This window comes from Macaca nemestrina, chromosome 5, assembly GCF_043159975.1.
Source record: "Macaca nemestrina isolate mMacNem1 chromosome 5, mMacNem.hap1, whole genome shotgun sequence".
Taxonomy (NCBI): Eukaryota; Metazoa; Chordata; class Mammalia; order Primates; family Cercopithecidae; genus Macaca; species Macaca nemestrina.
The window spans coordinates 2,164,135-2,185,003 of record NC_092129.1 but is presented as its reverse complement, the minus strand read 5'-3'; the positions used below and the strand labels follow the sequence as shown (position 1 = coordinate 2,185,003).

Here is a 20,869-nt window from a genome sequence, read left to right as displayed (position 1 = left end):
TTTTGAAACATATTTTTTCTCTCTTTTGTCCTCATATTTGTCAAAAACAAATCATGATATGACTGAGTTGTTTGCAAAATAAACTTTAGTCTCACACTTGGCCAGATTATTTGCATAAAGTGCAGCAAGAATAATTATTTTTCACATGAGCTTTTAAAATTGGCTTTGATAGAGCTGTATTCCACAAGGAATCTCAGATAGGACTTTTTAAAGCCGAGCCCAGCCATGGGTTTTTACCCTCAACTACCTATGAGTTGGATAACTTCCTCTTATAGAGGTTTCAAGATAACATGGGGTTCCTGGGCCTATTAGAAAGTGACATTCTTTACTCACCTCAGGTTAAGAACCCTGTACAGGATTGTGTTGACAAGGTATGAAAGCCAGTTTTCTCAAGGGACTTTTACTGGGTCTGCAAATCAAGCTTGATTCTTCAAAGAGAAGCACAACTTTCCAGTCAAAGCCTTGGCAAAACAGCCAGCCACTTTCTACAATTGCATCCTGTTGCAAAAGAAAATGGATTGTTATTGCACTGATGCAAAACAACTATATTGCCATAAGTTAAGATTACTCACAAATAGTTTCCAAATTCTAGAGAGACCAGGCAAAGAGAAACAAACATGCTCCAAATTTTGTTCATAGGAGTATAACTTACTCAACTATTAAAGGCTGTAAATAGCTCAAAATAAAAGTTTCCTTGACTCCGAAAAACAAAACAAGGAACACCAACATTTTAAGCAAAAAGTTAGAAAGATTACTTCAGTTTTCTATCAGTTCAGTCCATTCCATTAATTCTTGTTCTACTTGATATTCATGAACATTTCAGCTCTTTATGAGTTCTGTATGTTTTCTTCTATTCCAGTGTCACAATCACCAAAGTTATCAGAAACCTGCATTTGGGAGCACCTGTCAAAGTCCTATAACTGATTATAAACCATCTTTTGAAAAGAATCAAAGCAAGGCAACAATTGTCTGTGAGTGACAAAATGTCTTCAGGGTAGTTATAGTCAAAAACATGATTGACAAATAAATTTGGCTATTTCTGTGGTTTATAATAACTTAATAACTTTGATTATGATTGATAGCATATACTCAGAAATTAGAATTTTAGAAATCCCATACAATTTTGGAACACATATTAATATTATTCACTAAAATATAACCTAAAGAAGATTAAACATTATTTTGGCAATTCCATGTAACTAAACATGTCAAATAATCCTAATTACCTTTATTTTGGATACTCCAGGGGCCCTCTGTAGCATCCAGTAGTTAGGGGTCAGAAAAGACAACCTTGAAACTGAAGTTTGATTTTGCGAAGGCTGTCAAATACTTTAAAGGTTTAAAACACTTACTTATTTATGTATTAGCTAAAGTGATGCCTCAAAAATTTTAAAACAAGGCAAGAGCTTTTACTCGTTAGCAGGGAAGACTCAGTTTTCAAAAAAAAAAAAAAAATCTGTCTCTTGTCCTCTCCTTCTTTTCGTCAGTAGTTTATTCACAAGGCAAACAAAAATCTTGTATTATCCTTTACTATTATATGAAAATCCTGTTCACAGGAGAGAAAGCCAAATTCTACTCTTGCATTAGTTTACTAATAATGTCAACCCCAAATTTTTAATGAAACATTGTAGATAATTTTATCCAATCTTAACAAGTTTGACTATGAGGTGAGATTCTTGTAAACCTTTCATACTCTTTACCAATTTTTGTTAAATATGTTCACACACAGAGTTTCTTTTACAAGATTTTTAAAAACCTTCCACCACTTATTTAAGTCTTTAGCTTTATCTTATCTAAACAATCATTTAACCCTCTAAACAAGGCAAAACTTTACATTCCCATGCCTTCTTATTATCTTTTACTAAAAATACTTTTTGCTTTTCTTACACACTTTGCATGTAAATCTATTTTCAGTAGTGTCAATTACATGTTATAATGGCAACTCTTAGAAATTTTTAATTTTAATGTAAAACCTGATAAGTTATTTTAATCATGTGGTAGGCACAGATAAGGTCTGACTCTTTCCAGCATAATTAGGGGTGTGATTAACTCCATATGTCCCAGGCTTTACCAAATTGTAAAGCAGGCAAGTTGAACAGCTCTCAAAAGTCAAAGAAGCAGTTTATAAACTTGAAACATTTAGCAAATCTAGTATCTGACCCGCATAATTTAGACCACATATTTACATTTTGAAGACACTTGTATTTTACCAATTATCTTTAAAATTCTTTTTATTTCTCAAAGATTAAAGTCATGTGAACTAAAAGGCATTACAGCTTTTATTTTTCCTTCAAAAAATATTTGATCTAAGTGCTCATTTTTAAGCCAGTTAATTAAAGCTCCTGTTTATATAACCATCACAAACAACACATATATGATTACACAGACAGACAGAAGAAGATCTAGAAGTTGTGAGATTTTTTCATTTGCCAATCTCCTGATTGGATTACTGGCCTCAGAGTGGACTCCTTCAAGAAGCAGGGCTAGGAAAGCATGCAGTTTCTGGGACCAAATAAACAGGCAAACCTGGACGACAAAAACAGATTTTGAGAGTGATCTATCTGCTTTTATTCCTGGGGTTCCATGAGGAAAACAGAAGGTATTTCCTAAAATAAGGTCCTTGGTGCCTTCTCTGTTTTCTCCAAGGAGTCCCATGTTGTCTGAAATTGTCTTAGGGCCTCTCTTGTGTGCACCAAGAGTGGCAAGACAAAATGCAGAAAAATAATTCAGTTGACTGAGAAAAAAACCTTTTCCAGAAAAATAAGTTCCAAGAAGAGAAAAAAAAACATAAAGGCCTTTAAAAGTACCTATAGCTTGGATGTCCACTTCTAATTAAGCTCAGCACTCTTTAAGAAAATTCTTTAAATCTCTTGTTACCCAACTTTAGTCTTGCCAAGTGGCCAATATTTCTGGCTTTTGAAGTAACCTCACAGGTGAAACCAACAAGCCTCAACTAAAGTCATGAGTTAACCACAAGTGTATGAGGTATTTTCAAAGAGGTGGTAAGCACTTTTCACAAAATCTAGCATCTTTAAAGGTAGCTCAGAGAAAGGAAGATTTAAGAGAGGAAGCTAGAAGTTGTTCATGGAGGGGAAGAGAATCCGCAAATGGTAAAATCACACGTATATTAACCAGAAAGTACTCATTCCCTAAGCCAGGATTGAACCTGGGCCACCATTGTAAAACGGCGGAGACCAAAAGAAAGTACTGCCACATGGTTATGTGGTCAAGCTCCCAAGGATGTAAAACAAGATGGAGAACTACAGCAAAGTTTGTTACTGACCAGTTTGCTGGGCTGGCCTGAACAGCAGGATTATACAGTGGTAGCACCCCATTCTATCCTAAAGTGCCCTTCTTTATGACAGAACCACACAGAAAGATACACAAAGCACACCAGATTGGCTACAGCTTAATACTAGCCTCACAAATCCTTGTTTCCATTTACAGAGAATATAAACAGTGATTTTATCATTCATTTTACTGGTTTGCACAGGGGGAGAGAGGTCAGAAGTCTGACTAGTGAAAAAAAAAGTTTACCCTTTTGCTGGCATGTCAGGCTTCTGGGTTCCTTTCCCCCAACCTCAATTTTAAGCTAAGCAGTTTAAGGTTTGGGGATGCATCCAAGGCGAGTGTCCTATGGTATGGGAACACAATCACCCACCCAGAAAGGGAGGACAGAGGAGGAAAAAAGAAAAATAAGGTGTTTTTTCAAAGGAATCCCAGTGATTCGGGAGGCATTCGAGAGAAGTAAAGACTGAAGGTGATTAGTGATCCATCCAGAAAGAGGGGAACAAGGTGTCCCTATATCTTTTCACTTCCCAGTGAATGCCCGAGGCACATGAGAGAGAGAAAAAAGAGGCATTCCCCTTCCTTCTTCCATCCTTATATCCCTGAGTCCCAGCGACCTTGGCAGGGTGCTGCCCATGGGTGCCAATGCATGTTTCACTCATGTTAACAGGTGGCCTGGGGAGTGAGCATTAGCTGCACTCACCCACACACTGCCTGTCCCTGCTGCTGTAGGTAACTTTTGAGTTCCTCAGACTTCATATATGTCATGGATACTAGTGTGACCTCTATCCATGAAATAGGGTGGGGGGTGCTAATTAGCAGGAATTAGTCATGCTCACCTGTGCTGTGCCCCTTGACTTCCACTGTCATCTGCCTCTGGATCCCTTAGATCCAGTTTTCCTTACCTGGGCTTCAACCAGAAGCATGGAATTGAGTTTGGGGCAAAACTGTATCTTGGGAGGGCTCATGGACTCGTTAAGACCCAGGCGGCCCCGGCCGGACTGCAGCCTGTAGCCGGTGGGGTTGGTCCTCCGCTGCTGCCTCACCATGAGTTAAAGGCTAAGGGGAAGCTGTGGAGCTGGGTCCTCCTCAAACAAGGGAGAGAAAAGGGGGCCCCGTGAATTGGGGTCCTGGCCTAGTAGGACACCTTTCCAAAGGAAAAACACCTCTCACATAGGAAAGCTCCCTGTATTTGCAGGGTTGTGTTAACTCCTGACACGGTGGAGAAAAGAAAAACAACAGCTGGAAGGTGCCTGGAGGAAAAAAAAACAACCCTTGCTCTGTGCAAATGGGCTCCTTCAACACGGGAAAAACGTTCAGTTGTATCCTCCCTCCAGTTCAGACTGAGCCGGACCCTCAGCCAGGGGAGGAAAGCCTCTGTGGGCCATGGTGGGAGGGGCAGAGGGTGGAAACACTGGCTAGTTGGCCCCACAGGGCTCCCGGCCCCTAAGATCACCCTGGGCCTGGGCGGCAGCTGCGGCTCACTCCCACCCTGTGTGGCCATTGGACGCAGCACGTGCACGCGGTGGACACGGGCACCCACCCCAGCCGGGAGGGGAGGCAGGCAGGGAGCCACTGTGTACCTGTCCATCCATCATGCGTGCCTGCGGCCATTAGGACGCGGGTGGAGAATGTGCCGCTAAGAAGAAAGAGAAATCGCATTGTTCTGAATTGCGGATCTGATGGCTGGGCCAAATGCTCATTCTATCTAGTAATAACTCTGCAGTTTGTAGCAATACCCTTAACATTTTAAACAAAGAGATGGGAGCCATTTCAAACCATGAAAGAAGGAAGGAAAAATACCATAGAAAAGTGTGGGGGTCTTGGCCAACACCCTGATGGGCAGCCGGGGACAGAGCCACTCTAGGGGCCTCCCGGCAACACCAGGAGTGGCCTTGGCCAGATGCCTTCAGTTGCCCCAGGACCTTATTCCAATCCCAGGTGACAGCTAGACCTCTGTGAAGGAAAACAAAACCAACACTCCTTTCACCCAAAAGAGAGAGAGAGGTGGCAGGGTCCCATCCTGTCCTCTTTAAGGTGCCATTCCTTCCTAATTGGCTCACCAGTTTCGGTGCCTCCTCTGCCTTCAGAAAAAAGTTTGACGACAAGAGGTCTCAGAAAAAGGTGAAGAGGTTAAGTCTTCATTTACTCATCCTTCAGGGAGAGCCTCCAAAATGATGCAGGATTTTTGTTCTCAGTCACTTTGCAAGCCTGGTACCCCCAGGCAGCAACTCCGCACAGAGGCCTCGCTCAGCCACGCAGGTGTACCCCGGCTCACCTGTGTTATAGCTTGTACCCACACTGGCAGTTCCCGGGCTCTTGCATTGTGCCTGGGAAGAATGAGAAGACGCTGAACACTGAAGGATGATGAGGGCAGAGAAGAATTGTACTGAGCATTGAAAATGGTCATCAGCCGAAAGGGAACATGGGCTTGGTCCCCCTACGGAAGACAGGAAAGTCCCCATGTGTGGCTGGGTCTGGAGCCTTTTGTGGACTCAGAATGGGGAGCATGTGCCGACTGGTTTGTGAGTATGCAGAAAGGTTTAAAGTGAAGACACCACTCAAAGGTGGGCACGACAGTGTAGAAAAACCAATTAGGAGAGGGTGGGTATGTATAAAACAGGTGAAGGGTGGGGACCAATTGGGGGAAAGCTGAACTGCAAGACAAGTTCTTAATCTGGTCCAAGGATTTAACTCGTAACTTGGTTTTAAGGCTTTAAAATGTCTTTGGTTTGAATGTGGGATTTTACCAGGGTCTCGCCCCATCTGCCTGGACATTTGGCTGTCTCCTGCTGCTCTCAAAACATAGATTTGCTGGGCTCTAAGATCTCAGGGAAATGCAGTCAAGCCCCTGCCACCTCCCTGCCCTTCTCGCTACAGGCCCCTCCATCATAAGGAAACATTCGTACTAACCCTCCTGAAAACCTCTTTGGAACAGCAGTTGTAGATGTGTGGTGAAGGGTCAGGCTTTTCAAGGATATGTCCAAAAGCTGGCATCACACCCCTCGGTGATTGAGACACCTGCCTCAGTCTCTCGCTTCTGCTGTCAGCCTTCACCAGCCTGTGTCTCAGCCACTGCACCACCCTTTCCACCAGCCCATGGGCTTCTTGGTAGCAGGGCCTAGATGTTGTCATGATTTGCTCCTGTTTCCTAACACACAGTGGCTACTTCATAAACAGCTGGGTAGACATTTGAAGGGACAAACGAAACTAATGATGCACTGTCCTGCAGTTCAGGTGAAACCAGCCTCATCTAAACACATCTCTGGTGCGGAGACCCAGCTTTCTCTGCACAAGGGCCGCACAAGGGATCTGCCCGCTGCATTTAATTCCAGCAGAAGGTCCACCTTTCGTAAGCTCAGCTGATGAAAGAAAATTTTTAAAACATGACATTTTACTGTAGTCACATGTGCTACGGAGTAAACAATTTATTCAACAAACATGACGGGCAAAGATTTGATTCTCCCATGTTCTCTGACAGGGCTGCCCTGAGGGCTTCGCTATTTCCTCACAAAAGTCCAGTTTTGTGAGAGACTGAGAGGCATGGGTGACAGGGAGTGAACGTAACCACGCCCTGCAGGTGCCAAAGTCACAGGGACCGAAAATGACCTCACTCGGCAGACAACCAAAGTGACGGGGAGTGAAGACTCCACGGGAGACTGGAGGAGCCGAGCCACAGCTCTTGCCACCCAGCGAGGCTAATGAACGTGCACTTCATACATCGAACCTCTCCCCAGTTTTCTTCTTCTGGGCCCGCTGGCTCATCCTCCTCTGCCCACACCCCCTCAGCTTCCGCTTTCAGCTGCCCAGCAGGCCAGCTGCTATGCTATGCTCCGCAGAACCCAGAATTAGCCGCACGTGCAGCCCTGCTTTCCTCCGGCCACATTTACATGGCTGTATCCTCCTTCTGGTTCAGACTGAGCTGGACCCCTCGGCCAAGAGAGAACCCCGAATTAGCCACGTGAGCAGCCCTGCTTTCCTCCAGCGAGCCCACGGTTTGGGTGCCATCCTGGTGCAGGTGTGCACTGAGCACCTACAGAGAACCAGGCTCACTCCTGTGCTGGAAGAAAGACGTCATCCCTGCCCTCAGGGAGCTCTCATGAAATAACACTGCTCGGCCGGGCGCGGTGGCTCAAGCCTGTAATCCCGGCACTTTGGGAGGCCGAGACGGGCGGATCACAAGGTCAGGAGATCGAGACCATCCTGGCTAACACGGTGAAACCCCGTCTCTACTAAAAAATACAAAAAGCTAGCCGGGCGAGGTGGCGGGCACCTGTAGTCCCAGCTACTCGGGAGGCTGAGGCAGGAGAATGGCGTGAACCCAGGAGGCGGAGCTTACAGTGAGCTGAGATCCGGCCACTGCACTCCAGCCTGGGTGACAGAGCGAGACTCTGTCTCAAAAAAAAGAAGAAATAACACTGCTCCACCACAGGACAGCCCCTTCTTATGCATGCAATTATATGAGTTCCGAGAGTGCAAAATCAGCACTCACAGGAGGACGCTAAGGCTCGGAAGATGTCGGACACTTGCCCGAGCGTAACAGATGGGTACTAATCCGAGGGACTCATGTCCAGCACCATAGGAAACCCATGCAATAGGCCAGAGACAGCCAATGCTCTGTCCACTGTTCTCCTCCCCATCGGGCTCTGCCTTCTGATGGGAGAGACATGTTCATCCTAAAACCCTTTCCTAATTTCCCTACAACCCAGTGAAGTTCCTGAAAGTCTACAGCAGACACTCGGTCAGGGTGCCGGGTATTGTGGGTGTGTTACGTGCTGCCTTTCTATGTGACAAATAAATTTTGTTTAGATTATCGTATCCTACAGTGATAAACCCTACCTTGGCTCTGTGATTACATCCCTCACGTAGTCCTGAAGATCGACACCAAACTGCCCCAGACATTCTGAGATGCCTCCATATTCTCATTTTTCCCTGTCCTTTTTTCCAACGCCATTCCAAAAGGCTGCCAAAATCTTGACAGCAAGGGTGTTTTTCTCTTTGATGATGATTTTCTAAGTCACGTTATCTTTTTCTTTCTGTGGGGGTGGTGGGAGGAGGAATGGGGAAAGCCCTCATCTTTCCTTTTGATAAGGACGACTCATATTTAATGGAAAATTGTGACAGATTCCAGTTCGACTTTTGCCTGATTCCTAGACATAGAAAATATCATCATGATAATTTATATAAGCAAAGATGTAGTGCCAGCATTTAAATAATGCCATTGCAGTTCAGGTGGGTTCCCTTCCTTTAGTATCTGATGAGCACATAAAGGGGCGGCCGGATGACAACAGCATCAGCTGCTCACTGACTGCATGGCCGCTGGACCACATCTGCTGAGCCATGCCTGAGGCCGGTGATCAGCAGAACCCACAACCTGCAATGCAGAAAACAGAGCCTGCACTCAGGCAGACCGGCCATGGGCTGGGTGGGCGTGTATTCTCCCTCAGCCTGTGACCCCGAGCACATCACGCGTACCCTGGAACCTGAGTCTCCTTCCTGTACAAGGTTGTTACCGGGAATTCCATGAAACAGCCCCTTGAAACAATCCCGTAAAGGACACACCGTTGTGAACCATGGCTGTGTTAGAGCCTGGTTGAAGTTACTTTTCAGTGTATTTTATTTTACCTTGGCTGGATGTCTTGTGAATTTCCTCTCCATGCTAAACACTACAGATTAACAACAACTTCCAGATGAGTATGAGAGGAGAAAGAATCCCATTTTATGTGGAGACACCGTCCCCTGCTTGGGGAGGGTTGTGCGTATGGGAGGAGAAAGAATCCCATTTTATGTGGAGACACTGTCCACTGCTTGGGGAGGGTTGTGTGTATGGGAGGAGAAAGAATCCTATTTTATGTGGAAACACCATCCCCCACTTGGGGAGGGCTCTGTGTGTCTGTTTCGGCAGTTAAATGGTGAATAACAGGCAGTACATGAAAAGAGATGAGAGAATCACTCGATTTGGAGTGAAAGGCACTGATTAAAGCATGCCATCCAGACAGGAGGAATCATTCTGCAAGATGGAATGCGGGGAGACTCGCAGCCCAGGGACCCTGCGGGAAGAGGCTCACGACGGCCACACGGACAGTGCACGTGGGGTCAGATAGCACGCCTGCTTCTGCATCCAGGGTCAGAGGCAAACCTTGCCTTGGCCTGGAGTCTAAGCAAAGCACAAGGAAACTGGATGAGAAACAGACTTATCATGAGGTCAAGGAGAAAATGACCACAGCCTGCAGGCAAGCAAAGTTGGGCTCCTGAAGAAAACACTCCAGTAAGAAGTCAGGGTCATTTGTTTCCTGATCCACAGAGCGCCAGACTCAGGACCCCACGAGGCTGGACCAGCCACTGGCTGCAGCTCTGACTCGAGGCAGGGACGCCATCCATGCCGCTTTGCTTCCAAATCCTGAACTCAGAACCTCAGCTTCTCTCTGGTTATAACAGTCCACGTTCCCACTCACATCCCATGCCAGGTCTCGTCTTCACGCTCTCTTGGAATCTCTCTTTCCTCTCCCAGAGCCTCACTGCTTCCTGGCCTCACGTCTTCATTCCTGTCTTTTGAGCCCTTGACCCTCACCTTACTCTGATTCCTGCAACAACTTCTCTCTGGCTTCGCCTGCTTTGAAACTTTCAATCTAGAAATAACCCATTTCCTGGACTTTATTTGCTCGACTAAGACACTGCCCAGACCGGTCAGTCACTGCAAAGTATCAGCCTTGAGGCAGTCAGGGAAGGCTTTCCACAAGTCAAAAGAGATTCACTGTGAATGACCTTTGTTCTCAGATTAGAGCTCTCTTAAATGTTAGTGTCAAAATAAATGCTGTTAGGTGATGTCATGTTAATAGACTATGGGAGATTTCTAAAGTTTCTTTCTTTTTGCAGTGGTTGTTTTTCTCAGCCTTGCTTTGAAAAATAAATGGCAACATTTTTCATTTCTCCACATTTTCTGTTTTATTTGCTCAAAAATATCCAGTAGTGTGAGATCCCTTGGACTAAACAACATCCATTTTGGTTCGACTCAACAAACAGTTGAACAGCTGCTATGAGTAAATCTTTCTGCTGGGCCCTGGAGAGGTCAAAACAAATGAGACATAATTGCTGGCCTTGAGAGGTCCTAGAAGAAAAGACATAAAAGGATCATTGCAATTCAGCGAGAGAAGTGCTAGAATCGTATTAGCAGAAGCATAACAAGGGTGTGGGCGCACACACAAGGAAGTAGCCACATCTGTACAGAGAAGATAAGGGCAGTTTGCTAGACAAGAGGAGCTCCAAAAATATATATAATAAATGAACATGAATGTGTCAGAAAACAGGCCCATGAACATATAAGAAATTTTTATATGATCTTTAAAGCAGAAGGGAAAGAATTGTCTACCTACTGAATTGGGCTAGGAAAATTAACTTTTTACACACACAAAAAAAGATAAATTTTCATCTTTAGCTCACTACTACATACCAAAATGCAGATAAATACTAGTTTTTTCAATTACCTAGTGCTGCACAACAAACTAGCACTCCAAAACTCAATTGTTTAAAACCACCACTTTAATCAGGAATCTGAGACGAGCTTAGCTGGATGTCTAGTCCCTTCCCCATGGATATGTTGACTCAAGGATATGGAGTTCACTTTAAAGACGTCTGAGATCCACTGGCCTAGAACTTCTCTCTGTGGTTAAGCTCAGCAATGACATAAACAGCAGCTGACCTTTGTCTAAGGTAATAAAGATGCTGAAAAGAACAAGAAGAAATTATTGCTCCTGGGGAGTTCACCTAAAAAAGAGAAAAGACACAAAAGTCATTTCAAAACATGGTGGAAAGTTGGTGACGTCTTGGTCAGAAGCTCAGCCAGGTCCTTGGCCAGAGCCCTTGGTCCCTCTCTGTGGCCTCTGCAATGCTGATTGGGCTTCCTCAGATCATGGCCATTTTCTCATATGGTTGGTGGGAAACAGAAAAGCTGCCTGTCCCTATGACACTTCTGTCATATTCTGTGGGACACCAGACCCAGGGAAAGGAGCTTTGATCCCACCTCCCAAGGCCAGCAGTAGCAAGTTTTCACCCTTGTCCAGTCTCCACTGCACTCAAACTCTGTGAGTGCAGGTGATTGGATTCGGTCCACCTTTGTCATGTCTACACTTCCAGTGCCGGAAATTGTGCCTGGCACAGCTGTGATGGACACAATAATGGCCCTCTTGGATGTCCACATCCTAATTCCTGAAACTTGTGAACACATCATGTTACATGGAAAATGGACATTACGGATGCTAATCAGCTAACTTCGATATGGCAGAGCATCCTGGACCTTCCAGGTGGACCCAAAGTCATCACGTGAGTTCTTGGCAGTAGAAGAAGAAGGGACAGAAGATTGAGTGAGAGGGATGTGTCATGAGGCTTGCCCCCGACCCCATGCCCACTGAGCACCTGGAGGAAGGTGCTGGGGGCCGAGGGTCAGCAGCCTCTGGAAGCTGGGAGTGAATCTTCGCTTAGAGCCAGCAAGAGACATCACAGCCCCAGTTCTACATCTGCAAGGAGCTGCCTTTCACAAAAATGTGAATGAGGAAAAGACTTCTGCCTGGGGCCTCCAGGAAGCAGCACAGTTGGCTGCTGGCCTGACCTTAGTCCAGGCAGACCTATACAGGACACTGGCCTCCAGTACTGCAAGGTAATCTGAGTGTTATCTGAGCCCCGACGTATGAGGCAATCTGTTACAGCAGCAAGAGGAAACTAATACAGCACTTAAGAGTTGCTAAATAATTTTTAAAATCTAGTGTAAAAATTAAAACCCTAAAAGTACTAGAAGTGTGGGCTAATATGTTTATAAAGTTGAGATAGAAAGACCTTTCCTAAGAAAGCCACAGAAAGAGAAGGCACACAGGAATGTGGTTGGGGGAGGGAGCATCCTCTTCCCACGGGCACACACTGTCTTCTCCACACCTCACCACCCTGCCTCCTCCACATCCCGCAAAAGCCAAACAAAGCCTCTGGAATCTGAATCCATTCAAGGCATTGATGGGGGCAGCAGAGGGGTCTTTCACAGCCCTGGAAGCTCAAAGCAGCGGTGGGAAGGAAAACCAGATGCGCTGAGGGCTCCAGGGACCGCTCAGCACAGCTCTGAGTGTGGCCAGAAAGAAGCCGGGTGGGGCAGTGTTACACCTGTTCTCAGGTGAGACTGGGTGACATCTCGGGGTGTGGAGGGCAATTTTTCCCGGGGTGCGGAGAGTGAGCTCATCTGCAACGTGGCTGGGAGCCTGGTGCTGGTGGAGGCGGGCAGGGAAGGGACCTGCAGTTCTGCCCTCAGCTGGTGTCCCTGCTCTCCTCCCTGCCCTCTGTTGCCAAACCTTACACCCGCTGGCTCCTGGAAGTTGGCGGCTGAGCCGGCCAGGGTTCTGTTAGAGAGGCAGAGCTGGCAACACCAAATGAACATCTGTTATCAAGGCAGCATGCACCTTGACAACAGATGCATGAGGGCCTGAGGGCTGCCCCTCTCACTCCATGATGAGCCTCAAGGGAAGTGGGTGAGAGCAGGAAGCAGAGAGGGAGACTGAAGCCCACGGTAGTCTGGCCCCATCCAGCTTCCATGACCTATGAGCTGGAGCCTACAGCAGGAGCTTACATCTTCTGCCTGGAGCTTGAAGGCCTGGCCCAGGCTCAGAAAAAGCAAAGAGACAGGAGGTGGGGGCTCAGCTCTCAGATGCTGCCCCTAAGGCGAGTGTCAGAGGACAACAGAGAGAGGAAGGGGAGGAGGGGAGAGGAGGGAGCCAGGAAAGAGGGAAAGGAGGGGGAGGGAAGGAGAGGAAGGGGAGGAAGAGAAGAGGAGATGGGCTTGACCCTTCTGCCTCCCATATCCCAGGCAAAGTCTCCCTCCAGTAACCAACTTCCCCCAAGATTCTTTAAAGCAGGGCTGTCCAATCTTTGGGCTTCCCTGGGCCACACTGGAAAAAGAATTATCTTGGGCCACACATACAATCTACTAACACTAATGACTGCTGATGAGCTAAAAGAAAAAATCACCAAAAAACTCATAATATTTTAAGAAAGTTTACGCGTTTGTGTTCGGCCGCATTCAAAGCCATCCTGGGCTGTGTGCAAGTTGGATAAGCTTGCTTTAAAGGGAGAGAACCCTGCCTGTCTCCGCTGAGTGGAGCTACACTGTGCACGGTCTTAAACACCCTTGGACCCCTCGTGTCTGCAGAGTGACTCTAAGCCCCTTGCCTTCAGGAAGCTCCCCTTGCTCCCTGCTGTGCTCCGAGCCTCTAGGGGCTGTGCAGCCGCAGGAGCAGATGCATGAGCAGTGAGCACAGGCATGCAGCGCTGGGGCCAAGACAGGTGGGCAGAGTCACCATCCATAGCTCCGGGACCCTCCTTCAATGGGCTATTTTTGTCCCAGCGTAATTGTCTATTTCCTGATTACAAGAATAGTACAAGAGTGCTTTGTCTCCTGAAGTTTTTCCACCAACAACAGATTGTGAACGTCTTCTAAAGTCTACAGTTGGTCCCCAGCCCTTCCCCTGTTCCTGGCCATCTCCCCATCCTTGGCATTAGGAAGGCAGCATGGAATACACTTACCCTCTGATGATGCCTCCTTTCCCTTGGTTACAAATTGAGTTTCTTAGTGAAGCATGTTTTAAGATCAGCCCTGAGTCTCAGCAGATTCATCTATGCCCTGAAGACAAGAATCTGACCTAGAGAGGAACATGAGGGTTGAGGCTCGTGTTTCACCTCTGCAGATGGCTCTAAAACAAGTTCTCTAATTGACACCCCTTTGGGATTCACACCCCATTGGGATTCACACTCCACTAGGATTCACACTCTATTGGGATTCACACCCCATTGGGATTCACACCCTATTGGGAATCACACCCCATGGGATTCACACTCCACTGGGATTCACACCCTATTGGGATTCACACCCCATTGGGATTCACACTCTATTGGGATTCATACCCCATTGGGATTCACACCCTATTGGGAATCACACCCCATGGGATTCACACTCCACTGGGATTCACACTCTATTGGGATTCACACCCCATGGGATTCATACCCCACTGGGATTCACACCCCATGGGATTCACACCCCATTGGGAGGGTGTACTTGTCCCCCACATTTCTAACTCAGGCAGCAGGATACAGGAAGAAGGCGTTTCATTTATGTGGGTTTGGGCTATAGTCCCGAAAGACACACTCCCAAACACCATAATCCTGAAAGTTAATCCCAAAAGACCAAAATTCCAAAAATATAGTTCTGGAAAAATAATTTTTTTAATGGTTTAAAAGACATTTATTTACACTTTTAAAAGGGGATTTGAGACATGGTATGAAAACATGATGGAACATTTCACAAGCCACTTTACATAATAAAATAGGCAAAAATAACATATTTTTGCAAGCATAAACATTCAGGTACACACAGGTATAAGCTATGAACCAACGACAGTCACACAGGTATAAGCTATGAACCAATGAACTATACTCATAAAGAAATAGGTCAAAAAGGAACTGTGTAAATGCATAACGCTGAGGCTGGTGATTGTGGGCACCCAGCTGTACACCTGTGGGCGTCTGAAACACCATGAGGGACAACCCGAGTGTGCTGAGGAGATCAGAACTGCAACGGGTCACCACCAGCTCACATGCAGCTGCCCAAAGAGCTGAGATCTCCAGAAAGTTTCTCTCTCACAAATGCAGATGTACAAAAAGGGCGTCTCCTCATTTACAGAGGAAGTTTCAATGTTTTTACGTACCTGCACAATGCTTACACACCAAGTCAGCATTATGATAATATACTTTCATGAAATGAAATCTGCAAAAAAAAAAAAAAAAAAATGCATAAAACAAATTAGAACTCTCTCAAAATCTTTACACAATGTATACATCCAGGACTGGAAATGATGTGAAGATGAAATATATAGTGAATTCTAATAAATTATGCTGACAACTTAAGATAGTGGGGGAAATAGATAAAAAACAGATAAACTAAAAGTAAATTGACATAAGAAGAAGCATATGACAGGAATGGGCAATGGGCAATTGCATGGAGATAGCGCATTAGATCTAGCTGACTTTCACGGTCATGAACTGTATTTTGAATCTTGCATTGCGATGAGTGGTGGCTTTTTGCTTTTAGGGCATGGCTCTCCTTGGAGAATACGTTCACATTCACTTTCTATGTGGTGCTGCTCTTTTTGAAATCCTATGATTTGATGTGTGCTGACATAAACATTTCCTATTAAATTTTCCCACCTTCTGTCCCATGCTTTTATGTTGCTTTGGATACCTGGACATCCATGATGCCTGCACTCATCAACAGGCCACAGATTTGGCAGAAACAATACTGGTGATAGAACAGCAGCACTGCTGTGTAAGCATCTTCTTATCCTACCCTGAACATGATTCTTTTTGAGCCGGTTGGTAACTTCACTGGCTTCTGCAGGCAAACGTGGCTTTAATTCATGAAGAGCTCCTGGAGTGTCATTGGCTGGAAGGAACGCCATCGCAGGTAAATGACGACTGGCTGGAAGGAACGCCAACGCAGGCAAATGACGACTGGCTGGAAGGAACGCCAATGCAGGCAAATGATGACTGGATGGAAGGAACACCAATGCAGGCAAATGACGACTGACTGGAAGGAACACCAATGCAGGCAAATGACGACTGGCTGGAAGGAATGTCAATGCAAGCAAATGACACATTTTTAAAGTGAAGTTTCATCATTGCCATATCAAGTGGCCAATCTACTCAGCTGAATTTTTCACCAAACACAAATTAATTCAATAACAAGGTAATAGCTCTACCTAGCATGATGCAACTAACGGGACGCAACTGTCCTGACTACAACCAAAGCACACTAACCCCTTCCCCGGAATTCAGCTTTCAGGATTTCAGCATTTGGGATTTTGATCTTTCAGGATTTATTTTTGGGACTCTAGACTTTAGGAATTTTTGATCTTTCAGGATTTCAACATTTGGGATTATGGTGTTTATTGGTCTTTCAGGATTACAATCAGTACCACATTTGGGCTATGCATTGTTTTTACTGGTAAAGTTAAACGTGTTTTCATATGTTGTTTCATATGCATCTATTCTATAGTAAATTACCTCATCCTGTGCCACGTTTAAGTTTTTAACGTGATGTCCATTTTTTTCTTCCTTGTTAGTTTCTCTTATAAATACTTTTTACCAGGCTGCTCTTGATTTTTCACTGTTTTTCACATGAAAACTTTAGAATTGTACCTATTCAAGCCTAAATCTTTCCCTTTATCACATAATTGGTTGAGTCAGACATAGAAAAAGTCTTTCCCACTTAAGATTATACAAAGATTAATCCATATTTTCTTCTACCACTTTTATATTTTATTTTCTAACATTTACATTTTTAGTCCCCATGGAATTTAGTTTGGATATAAGGTATGTATCAGATTCTAATTTCATTTTATTAATTATTATTATTAACTACTTAGTCATTTTATGCAATACTGTTTATAAAATAAGCCCTCCTTTTCACATTGATGTGAGATATCATCTTAATTTCACACTAAATTTCTGTTTATTCTTGAAAGTATTTCTACTTTTTTTTTCCATTTCTGTAGCTTTTTAAGACTTTTTAATTTTTATTTTACTTGACTTTTAGAGATGGGATCTCTCTCTGTCACCCAGGCTGCAGTATAGTGGAGCCATCATAGCTCACTGCAGCCTCAAACTACTGTGCTCAAGTGATCCTCCCACCTCATCCTCCTGAGTAGCTGGGACTATAGACATGAGTCATCTCACCCAGCCCTCTGTGGCATTCTTTAATGCATTAATTAGACACTTTAAAACTTATTTGATAGTATGAATATTACAGTATTTTATTTTTCCAGAGGAACTGCAGATTATTTTTGTCATTATCTCCTAAAAATTTATTTGAATCATAAAAATGCTTACATGTCAATTTAAAGAAAATGAAAATCCTTATGATATGTCTTCTACATTTATTTTAACATTTTTCACTCAATTTTTATATGTTCCTGATAAAATATTTTTAACTTTCTTGTTATGGTTACTCCTAATACTTTTAAATTGTTATCATGAATAGTTTTATTAGAGTTTATGCTTATTACAAGTATGTAAAGATTTTTATTTAGCTCACTTATTTGCGCTAATAATTTTTCATTTAGATCTCTTCAGCTTTCCACGTAGCTTGCTGTACCATTTTCAAATGCCAAAAGCCTGTTTTCTTAGTTCTTGTGTTATATGCGACTTGCTTCTCTTCTCTTACTTATCAAATTCTCTAAAACATGTCAGGCTGCTCTGGCCTTTGCTCTAAGTTTAGTGCCAGTGCCTCTAGAGTCTCAATGGTGACTATGATATTGTCTGATAGATTCAGATAAATATTGCCTATTAAGATGGAAAAGTACTCTATAATATTCATGAAGTAAGATTGTGAATCTTTCTAAACGCTTTCTTGGAAACTGTCAAGATGATCATAAGTTGTGAATTGTATTAATATACTTCCTAATACTGGACACCTTTTGTTCCTGGAATAAAAGCAGCTTTGTCATAATATATGCATATTTTTTAATGAGCTGATTTACTAATATTCCATTGCAAATATGTTGTCTTTGTAGTCTTAAATGCAGTTGCTATTGCCAGGGTAATCAGTTGTTGTATTTTAAAATTATTATTATTTTTAACTGACATAAAAATTATACATATTTATGTGGTAGAGAGTGATATTTTGATAGATGTATACAATGTGTAAAGACCAAATCAAGGTAATTCATCACCTCAAGCACTTATTGTTTTTGATACCCCTAAGGCTATAGGTGTTTTCAAACAGAATGTTTACTAACTTCTAAAAGCATTACAGGCTCTACCACAAGCCACCTAAAAGACTAAGATTGTTTTGTGGAGAACTTTATGATGATAACTGTGGGGTTGTTTTCTTGCTGTTATTGTTTTGGTTTTGCCAGCTCTTTCAAATTCTTCAAGGTTCTTGGTTAACTCATGTTAACTCACATATTGATCTAGTTTTATCATTGTTTAAAACAGGAGGGTAAAACTGCTAGTTACCCCATCATGGCTATGAACAAAAGTCTCTTATACATATTTTTAGGCGACCAAATGGATGGGTTGCCACTGGGTGAATGTCGGGAGTGCACCTTTTAGAAGATATGCATGTGTTCATCCTCCGTAGATTCTCTCAAATAATTTTCTAAAATTATTACTGGTTCAAATACCTTCATTTTCAGTTATATCACTGACAATGTCAAATTATCTCTACAAGCAACTCTTATTCAAGGAGAGTATTTTATCAATTTGTTTTCTGAGTCAACATGACTCATGAGAACTTCCTCTCATCTTTGCACCTGAACATCTTGGCTAGTAGGCAGTTCTACAGAGTATTTTTCTCTTATTATCTGATCGTGTTTCACCTTATCTCCTGGAATTTATTGTTGCAGAGATGCCTGCTAGGTAATCTGTTATTATCTGTTTTTAATTACTTTGTTTTTTATCAGAATGTTGAATACAACTTCTGCTGGAATGTGTTTTTCTGTAACTATTTTTCTATTAATTTGGCCCATGAAGTTCTTTCGCTGTCCAGAAATGTGCACACGTGTACACACACACACACACACACACAGAACATATCTCCTCCATGACACCTCCCGCCATGCCTGGCTCTGTGCGTCTTGGCCTCACACATTTTCCTCTTGAGTTTCCTAATGCTCAGGCACAACCCTCACTGCCGTATCCTTCTCTTAGTCTGTCGCAGTCACTGACGGGCTGGGCTTGCAGCATTGTTAATCATGCTCACACTGCATCCAATAGATAATATCTTTCAGATGGCCAATGTCAGTTTTATTCTAGAGCTTCCTTTCTTTAATAACTTCCACTTTTATTTTAAATTCAGGGAGTGCATGGGCAGGTTTGTTCACAGGTATACTGAAAGACGCTGAGGTTCAAGGTGTGAATGATCTCATCATCCGAGTAATGAGCACAGAACCCAGCAGAGGTTCCTTCAACCCTGGCCTCCCTCCCTCCTGCCAGCGGTCCCCAGTGTCTGCTGTTCCCATCCTCATGTCCACATGTACTCCGTGTTCAGCTCCCACTTGAGGGTGAGGACATGTGGTATTCAGTTTTCTGTTCCTGCCTGAACTCGCTTGGGGTCATGGCCTCCAGCTGCGTCCACGTTGTTGCAAAGCCATGATCTCCTTCTTCGTTATGGCTGCAGAGTTAGTTAGTGTTCCATGGTGTCTCTGTACTAATGTTTCTTTATCCAGTTCATTGCTCACAGACACCTCAGTTGATTCCATGTATTTGCTCTTGTGAATAGTGCAGCAGTGAACATATGGGTGCATATGTCTTCTTGGTAAAACAATTTATCTTCCTTTGGGTATAATACCAAATGATGAGATTGTTGAGTGGAACGGTAGCCCTGTCCAAAACTTCCTTTTATCATTTCACAACATTTCCATCTCAGTAGGTTTCTCTATTTTTAGCTGACATGTCTTCTTATATTTTATTAACAATTTTTTTTTTCCTGAGGCAGAGTCTTGATCTGTCTTCCAGGCTGGGGTGCAATGGCATGATCTCAGCTCACTGCAACCTCAGCCTCCTGGGTTCAGGCAATTCTTCTGCCTCAACCTACCAAGTAGCTGGAATTACAGGCATGCATCACCACACCTGGCTATATTTTTGTATTTTTAGTAGAGACAGGGATTTGCCATGTTGGCCAGGCTGGTCTCTAATTCCTGACCTCAGGTGAGCCACCTGCCTCGGCCTCCCAAAGTGCTAGGATTACATGCATGAGCCATCATGCCCGGCCAATGGTTTCTGGAAATAATTTTCTGCATTTTAGAGAATATCTAACACATTCTTTCCCTTTGCACCTAAATATTTTAGCTGTAAAAATTTTTACATTTCTACATTTTTATTTAGATATCTTTGTAACAGGCTCAAATAATACTGTTTTCCCCTTTTTATTTATTCATAAACAAGGTCATTTTGGGTACACTTCATGTGGTTATAACAAGAATAAGTGCATTTTCCTTAGTCTCACTCTCTGTCCATTCGCAAAATGGTTAAAATCCTTTCTCAAACATAACAGGACAGAAAGTGAGGCAGGCAGGTTTAATGGTTGATTATAATTTTCAGCTTACCTTGTACATAGAAAACGACATTACCCGGGTTAAACACTTAGATGTCTTCCAAAAATTCACTCCTGTAACTTCACCACTTAGACTATCCTGGCTCACAAATGGTTTTCCTGTAATTTGCGTCAATGCATTTTCTAATGTTGGCAGTACTGTGTCACCTTCAGAAAATCACAGGAGAGAGAGAAGTTGGAAAGTCATCCGTCCTTCAGAATTCTACCTCGCACAGTTTCAAAGAAGTTTCGAGCGTGCGTTATTATGGATTGCTGCATGACGGATTACCCTAAAACTCTGTGGCTTAGAGCAACCAACACGTGTCATCTCATAGTTCATGTAGGCCAAGAAACCACAGCGCTTCTCCACCGGGCTTCTCTGCGGGAACTCTGGTTAGGCCCCTCCTCAGATTGCAGCGGCTGCCAGCAAGGGCCCTGTTCTCTTTTGAGGATTGAGCAGAG

The 20,869-nt window shown here is 43.8% G+C and overlaps 1 protein-coding gene across 3 annotated transcripts in view; it reads right to left on the bottom strand.

Moving 5' to 3' along the window:
* Window positions 1-9,916: 9,916 nt before the first annotated feature.
* Window positions 9,917-20,869, bottom strand: part of LOC105487638 (WD repeat domain 27) — a 304,221-nt gene continuing 293,268 nt past the window's right edge. For 2 of the 3 annotated variants that reach the window (XR_011623216.1, XR_011623217.1), the window contains exons 30-32: window positions 15,557-15,937; window positions 15,024-15,082; window positions 9,918-13,961 (exon numbers count right to left, since the gene is read on the bottom strand). The gene's annotated coding sequence lies outside the window, so the exon portion shown is untranslated. Of the gene's footprint in view, window positions 13,962-15,023; window positions 15,083-15,556; window positions 15,938-20,869 lie in introns of all 3 variants that reach the window. The other variant, XR_011623215.1, reaches the window with a different exon arrangement.